The following is an 8,069-nucleotide window of genomic DNA, read 5'->3' on the forward strand; positions in this document are numbered from 1 at the left end:
ATATTTTCGACACTGCAAACTTCCCGAAATAACAAAATGCTGAAACCTGAAAATCCCGAATTAAAAAATTCTAGAATAATGAAATTCTGGACAGTTTACAATATTATCGACTTTGAAAATTCCCGAATAATAAAACTCCAGACCGAATGCCGTTTAATGATAAAATATACAAACTAGAAAATTCCCGAATTGCAGAAATTGAGAAAACAGTTATTTGGTCAATATTATTTATTTATAAAAAATACAATAATCAAATATTTTTATTATAGAAACTTGGTTTCATGTTTAATTTATTTAAATTATTGTTTTAATTTAAAATAACAATAATTGTATAAAAATATGATACAAACATAAATTTAAAACACGTGAGCTTCAAATGAAACAAACTTTGCAGGATTCAATGCAGGCTGTTTTAACGCGACTTTTATTTTTTTAAATAATAATTTTATTTTTGCGAGCGTTTTCTGTAATGTACAAAAATAAAATGGACATTTTCAAACAACAAATTTTCTGTCGGCAATTCTCAAATTCGGTAGGATTGTAAATTGTCCCGAATTGGAAAATTAAAAATATAATTCCCACATCACTGTAAAAATTCCGAAATTATAACATTGCAATGTTATACTTTCGGAATTTTTACAGTGATGTGGGAATTTAATTTTTCGAAAAAAGCGAATCCCGAAAAATAAAATTTCTGACACTGTAAAATTTGTACATTGAAAAATAACCAATAATAAAATTCCCGAAATTATAAAAGTCCCGAAATATAAAAGTCGAATTGGAAAAGTCACGAAAAATAAAATAAATAAAATTTCAGACAATAAGATATTACCGAATTTTAAAAATCCCCAAAGAAAACGCCTGAATCATAAAATATCCGAACTAAAAAATTCCTGAATTTAAACAATTTAAAAAATTGTTTATTAAATATTATTTATTTATTGAAAATACAATAATCGAATATATATTTCTGAATGAAAAAATTTGTTTGAAAATGTGCATAGTATTTGAAAAAAACATAAAAAAGTTCTGAAAAATCGAATTTTTTATTAATAAAAAAAAATAATAAGAATAAAGTTTGATATAAATCGTTGTTAAATTGAACCCTGCAAAGTTTGTTTCAAAAATTTTATTATGTAGGTACGAAGAAACTTTAGGCAGAACATTTTTTTCTTTCAAAGCCCACGTGTTTTTTAATGTATGTTTTAATACGATTTTTATAAAATTAGTATTCAGGTGCCGGAGATTTCATTTTTTGGGATTTTTCATTCATCTCTTTCGGAATTTTTGTCAGTGGTCCCATATTTTTATACCACCTCTTAAAATTATGTAATTTTTCAAAATAAAAAGTCTAAATTTGAAAACATTTCAAAATCATCAAAAGTATCTATTCTTTTTTAAAATTATTTTAAAAATTTTTCTGAACTTTTATATGTCTTTTAGACTGATTCCCATTTTTCCGAACATTTTTGTAAAATCCTGCACACAAAATTGTTTTAAGAGCTTCCAGATTTTTTCTAATATTGTAAATCATTTGAAATGTTTTGAAATATTTTGAAACGTTCTCTTTGAGTTATGTACTTTTTCGAAATAAAAAATCATTTTAAATCTACCCAGAAATTTGTATTGTTTTCCTAGTATTTAAAAATTATTGAGGAGCTCCAAATTTTGTTCTTTTCTTTGTAATATTCAGAAACTTCCAGCTTATTTGATTTTTTTCCAAATTAATGCTTATTTAACTGTTTTTTAAGAATCAAAATGAAATACTTTTACCTTCGAAATACAAATAAAAAAATTAAACAATTATAATCGTAACATTCCAAGTTTAAATTTGTCACTCTGAAATTGTGACAATTCATTTTCAAATTGTTTACTACTGAAAATTGTTTTTTTTTTATTTCCAAACCAAATAGATTAAAAATGGAATATTTTATACTGAAATAATACTTCAAAAAGATTTTGAAATTGAATGAAGGCGTTCATTTAAGAAGCCATTAATTCGAACTTTACACTTGTGTCACTACTAAGGCTTTTGAATTAAATTAGTTCAAATTTTAACGTTAAAATATGTAAATTATATCATTTTGAACAGATCTAGAATCAGCTTGTACAATCAATCACTGTTTAATTTTTAATACTCGAACCGCAGTTCAATTTTCAAATTTACTTTCATTTTCTGATTTGCCCCGGTCGCGAGACTAGCTCAATATTTAAAACAACTTTTATTTTTTTGAAATTGTAATTTTTCGGTTGTAACTTACGGGACAATAATTTTATTGTTTGAAACGTTTTCTACAAATCTTGTTGATAATTTCTACATTCTCATCTAAAATGGGAAGGTATTAGTATTTATGAAAAATAATTTTTTCGGATTTTATTCAATGTCGACGTTTTGAGGCCCCGTGAGTCAAAAAAACAAGTTTTTACGTCGGGGTCTGTTTATCTGTCCGGCGTCGTCGTTGTTGTTGCCTGTATACCGGATAATTTTCGAAAGACTGGTCCGATTGGATTGGGTTTTGACACACTGTTCGAGGGTCCAAAAAGAAAGATCGAGTTCGTTGAACAGCCATTTTTGATAAAAATCCAAAAAGTTGAAGCTTTTTCAAAATTTTTGAGACCACTTTTTTCAAAATTTGAAAATTTTATCGACAGCTATTTATGGTACAAAAAAATATGAACAATTTATCCTGACAACTTTTTTTGATAAAATCAAACTTACCAAAGTTAAAGGATTTTCAAAATTCAAAAAACCAAACGAAAATGGACATTTGAAGCAAAAAAAGCTTGATATGAAAAAAAAGTGAAGAGGCGAAAAAAGCTACTTTTTCAAGACCCCATGATTATTTTATCACATTCTCATCCATAATGAGAAGAGTTTTTCGCGAAAAATGATTTTCGCGAATTTCATTAAATTTCGACGTTTTGAGGCTCCTTGAGTCAGAAAAACAAGTTTTTACATCGGTATCTGTCTCTCCCTGGCGTCTACGTCGTCGTTATTGTGGTTTGACACACAGATTTTTTTATTTTAAGAATTCTATGTAAAAATTGTACTATTTTTATTTTTATAACAAATATTTTTCTTCAATTAAATATTTGCAATAAGAGTGTTTTGAAGAGATTTTTTAAAAAGCTTTCGGGGAATAAAATTAGTGTTTATAGTTCGACAAAGGTTTGTTTTCTTTACCAAATTTGGCTTTCGTCTAAATTTTTCCAATTGTTTTTACTATAGTACAATTTACGTTTGCATCTCGGGCGAAGAAATCCATTCTATTGTTTGATAAATATTCTTTGTAAATCAATATTTTTCACAGAAAATTACCCTGAGTGACAGAATGAAATCGGAAACAATAAGAGTTCATTTATTCAGGAACAAGCTTTTTGAACAAAAATGACCTTGAGTGAACCTTTACTATATATTTCTTAATTTTTACAAAAATCAGGCGTTATTTTCTTACAAACAAAAAAATAACTTGTGGGGGGGGGGGCGCAAATAATCAAAAAATAAATAAAACTTGAAGTTGTATGATTTTAATTTGTAACTAAATAATTTGAGAGGTTTCAATCTAAAATTATCGAACACTTTCCGTTCAAAAATTTAGATGAAATAGTTAAATAGCATTAAATTTGAAATTATTCAATATATTCTGAAGACTACAAATTTTAAATGTCTAAACTATTAAGGCTTTAAATATTTTTGAAATTGCTGCTCTGGAGACTAAATAGCACTTATTCTTTTATTAAGAAATCACAACCAAAATTGTTAAAAAAGTTTTTAAAAGAGTTTTAAAAACCTTAAAAAAGGTCAGAGGTTTTAATAGTTCCATATATATGATAGAACCTCTATAAATTTGAAATTAGTCTATATACTTTTTCATGTTTGAGCTACAATTATTCCATTTTAGAGTTATAAATTACAGTCGTGAAAAACCAATAAAATGTTTGAATTCATTTATATATAAAACAAAAAATCTTTGTATAATTCAATCTAAATGCAGCCGCAAAAATTTAATTTGAAATGCGTTGAATTCAGGGTATAGTTTAGAAAGAAAACTGAAAGCAAAGGATCGACTTTCAAAAGAAGCGAAAGAAAGTGACTCGCTGGATCGCAAATGAACATAGAAAACGGTGTATTTTCGTATTTTAAAATTTTAAATTCAAACTTTTTCGCCTTTTAACATTTTCGAAAAATTCTGAAAATTCAAACAATAAGGCTGTATTCTGAAAATGAAGCAATTTTAACGTTAAAATTCAAGTTCCTGAACTGAAAGCCTAAAAATTTGCAAATTTTACAATTATTGTTGTGTATATTGTATTGGTATCTTAAAAGAGTATAAATAGTTCCTAAATTAGTTTTTAAATTTTCTGCAGTTTAACTTTTTTACATACCTAGACGTCAAAAAAGCCTACCCAATTTTTTCAAATTTTAATCACTTATTTTCTAAGAGAAAATCACCCCTGTTTACCAGTCACTGAAATGGATTAGAAAAAAATTGCCAAGACCTACAGTATTATTAAAAAGAAATGTGTATGGAAATTTTTGTTATCACAAAGTTAAAGATAATTAAAGCTATTAAAATATGTCATCAGAATTTTTGAATGGAAAGTGTTCGATAATTTTAGATTGAAACATTTCAAATTATTTAGTTACAAATTAAAATCGTACAACTTCAAGTTTTATTAATTTTTCGATCATTTGTCACCCCCCACAAATTATTATTATTATTTTTTTGTGTCAAGAAAATCACACTTGATTTTTGTAAAAATTAACAAATATATATTAAAGGTTCACTCAAGGTCATTTTTGTTCAAAAATCTTGTTCCTGAATAAATTGACTCTTATTGTTTCCGATTTTGTTCGGTCACTTAAGGATTGTGTTTTTCATAGAAAACATTGAAATGTGGTTTTTTCACATTTATAAAATTATAATTGAAGGTCACTCGGGGTAATTTTCTATGAAAAATATTGACTCACAAAGAATATTGGTCAACAAATAGAATGGATTTCTTCGCCCGAGATACAAACGTAAATTGTACTATAGTAAAAACAAGTAGAAAAATTTAGACGAAAGCCAAATTTGGTAATGAAAACAAACCTTTGTTGACCTATAAATACTAATTTTATTCCCCGAAAGATTTTTCAATAATATCTTCGAAACACTTTTATTGTAACAATTTAATTGAAGAAAAATATTTGTTATAAAAATAAAAATAGTACAATTTTTACATACAATTATTTAAATGAAAAAACTGTGTGTCAATGCACAATCCAATCCGACTATTTTTTCGAAAGTTATCCGATATACAGACAACCACACATCAATAACAACGATGACGTAGACGCCAGAGAGACACACAGATACCGACGTAAAAACTTGTTCTTCTGACTCAAGGAGCCTCAAGACGACGAAATTTCATGAAATTCGCGGAAGTCATTTTTCGCATAAAACTCTTCTCATTATGGATGAGACTGTGATAAAATAATCATGGGGCCTTAAAAAAGTAGCGTTTTGCGCCTCTTGTCTTTTTTCCATATCAAGCTTTCTTTGCTTCAAATGACCATTTTCGTTTGTTTTTTTGAATTTTGAAAATCCTTTAACTTTGGTAAGTTTGATTTTATCAAAAAAAGTTATCAAAGTCAAAGTCCAATTCAATCCGACCAGTCTTTCGAAAGTTATCCGGTATACAAACAACAACGACGACGCCGGACAGACAAACAGACCCCGCGTAAAAACTTGTTTTTCTGACTGGAAAGACCTCAAAACGTCGACATTTGATAAAATCCGAAAAAGTCATTTTTCATAAAAAAAAACTAATTTCTTTTCATTTTGGATAAGAATGTAAAAATTATCAACAAGATTTGTAAAAAATCTTTCAAAGAATAAAATGATTGCCCCGTAAATTAGAACCGAATATACTATTTCAAAAAAATGAAAGTTGTTCTAAATATTGATTTATACTCGCGAACGGGACAAATCGGGAAAAGAAAGTAAATTTGAAAATTGAACTGCCGTTCGAGTAATAAAAATTTAACAGTGATTGATTTTACAAGATGATTCTAGATCTGTTCAAAATTATATAATTTACATATTTTAATGTTAATATTTGAACTAATTTAATTCGAAAGCCTTAGTAGTGACACAAGTGTAAACGTTCGAATTAATGGCTTCTTAAATGAACGCCTTTATTCAATTTCAAAATCTTTTTGAAGTAATATTTCAGTATAAAATATTCCATTTTTAATCTATTTAGTTTGGAAATTAAAAAAAAAATCCCAATAGTAAACAGTTTGAAAAACAATTGTCACAATTTGAGACTGACAATTTTAAACTTTAAATGTTACAATTATAATTGTTTTATTTTTTTATCTGTATTTCCAAGGTACAAGTATTTCATTTTGTTTCTTAAAGAACAGAATTTTAAAAAAATGTTAGGAAAAATGGAAATCAGTCTAAAAGTCATTTAAAAGTTCCGAAAAAATTTTAAAATAATTGAAAAAGATTTGAAATAATTTAAAAGAGATTTTATAAAAATTGTATTAAAAAATACAATAAAAAACACGTGCGCTTTAAAAGAAAAAAAATGTTCGGTCTAAATTTTCTTCGTACCTACATAAGAACATTTTTGAAACAAGCTTTGCAGGATTCAATGCAACAACGATTTATATCCAAATTTATTTGTTATTAATTATTTTTTTATTTAAAAAAATCGATTTTTCAGAACTTTTTATTATTTTTTTAAAATACTATGCACATTTTCAAACAAAATTTTTCATACAGAAATATATATTCGATTATTGTCTTTTCAATAAATAAATAATATTTAATAAACAATTTTTTGAATTGTTTAAATTCATGAATTTTCTAGTTCAGATATTTTATAATTCAGCCATTTTCTTTAGGGATTTTTCAAATTCGGTAATACTTTATTGTCCGGAATTTTATTTATTTTATTTTTCGTGAATTCTCCAATTCGACTTTTATAATTTCGGGAATTTTATTCCTTGGTTATCTTTCAATTTACGAAATTTACAGTGTCGGGAATTTTATTTTTCGGAATTATTCAGCCGCTTTTTCCGAAAAATAAAATTCCCACATCACTATAAAAATTCCGACATTATAACATTGTCGAAATATAAAAGTTCTGAATTGGAAAATTCTTGACAATTTACAATCTTACAGAATTTGAGAATTGCCGACAGAAAATTTCCGAATTATACAATATCTGGGCTAGACACCTCCCTAATTTGAACAATTAAAAAATAGCTTGATAACAAATTTTTTTAAATAGAATAATAAAATACTTCTACAAAAGAAAAAACTTTTTTAATGTTTAAAGTTTCTAAAAATTATTGTTAGAATTTAAAATAAAAATAATTGAACAAATGTATTTTTGAATAAAAAACGACGTTTGAAAATGTGCATTGTATTTTTGTATATTACAAAAAACTCTCGCAAAAATAAAATTATTATTTAAAAAAATGAAAATAAAAGTCGCGTTAAATTAGTCTGAATTGAATCCTGTAAAGTTAGATTCAATTGAAGCTCACGTGTTTTTAAATATATGTTTGTATCACATTTTTATACAATTATTGTTATTTTAAATTAAAAAATTAAAAAATCTAAATTAAAAATCAAAATTAAACATTAAACGAAATTTTTGTAATAAAAACATTTGATTATTGTATTTGTAATAAATAAATAATATTGACCACAAAACTGTTTTTTCAATTTCTGCAATTCGGGAATTTTCTAGTTTGTATATTTTATCATTAGACAGCATTCAGCCTGGAGTTTTATTATTCGGGAATTTCCAAATGCGATATTATTGTAAACTGTCCAGAATTTCATTATTCTAGAATTTTTTAATTCGGGATTTTCAAGTTACAAAATTTTATGATTTCGAGAAGTTTACAGGGTCGAAAATATTTCAAACATTTTAAAAAATTTATAAGATTGTAAAAAAGTCTGGAAGATTTTGAGGCATTTTTTTGCAGAATTTTACATAAATTTTACAACAAAATGTGAATCATTATAAATATATTTAAAAGTTCTGAAAAACTTAAAAAATAA

Source organism: Belonocnema kinseyi, chromosome 10 (genome assembly GCF_010883055.1).
Source record: "Belonocnema kinseyi isolate 2016_QV_RU_SX_M_011 chromosome 10, B_treatae_v1, whole genome shotgun sequence".
In the NCBI taxonomy this organism is placed as follows: domain Eukaryota; kingdom Metazoa; phylum Arthropoda; class Insecta; order Hymenoptera; family Cynipidae; genus Belonocnema; species Belonocnema kinseyi.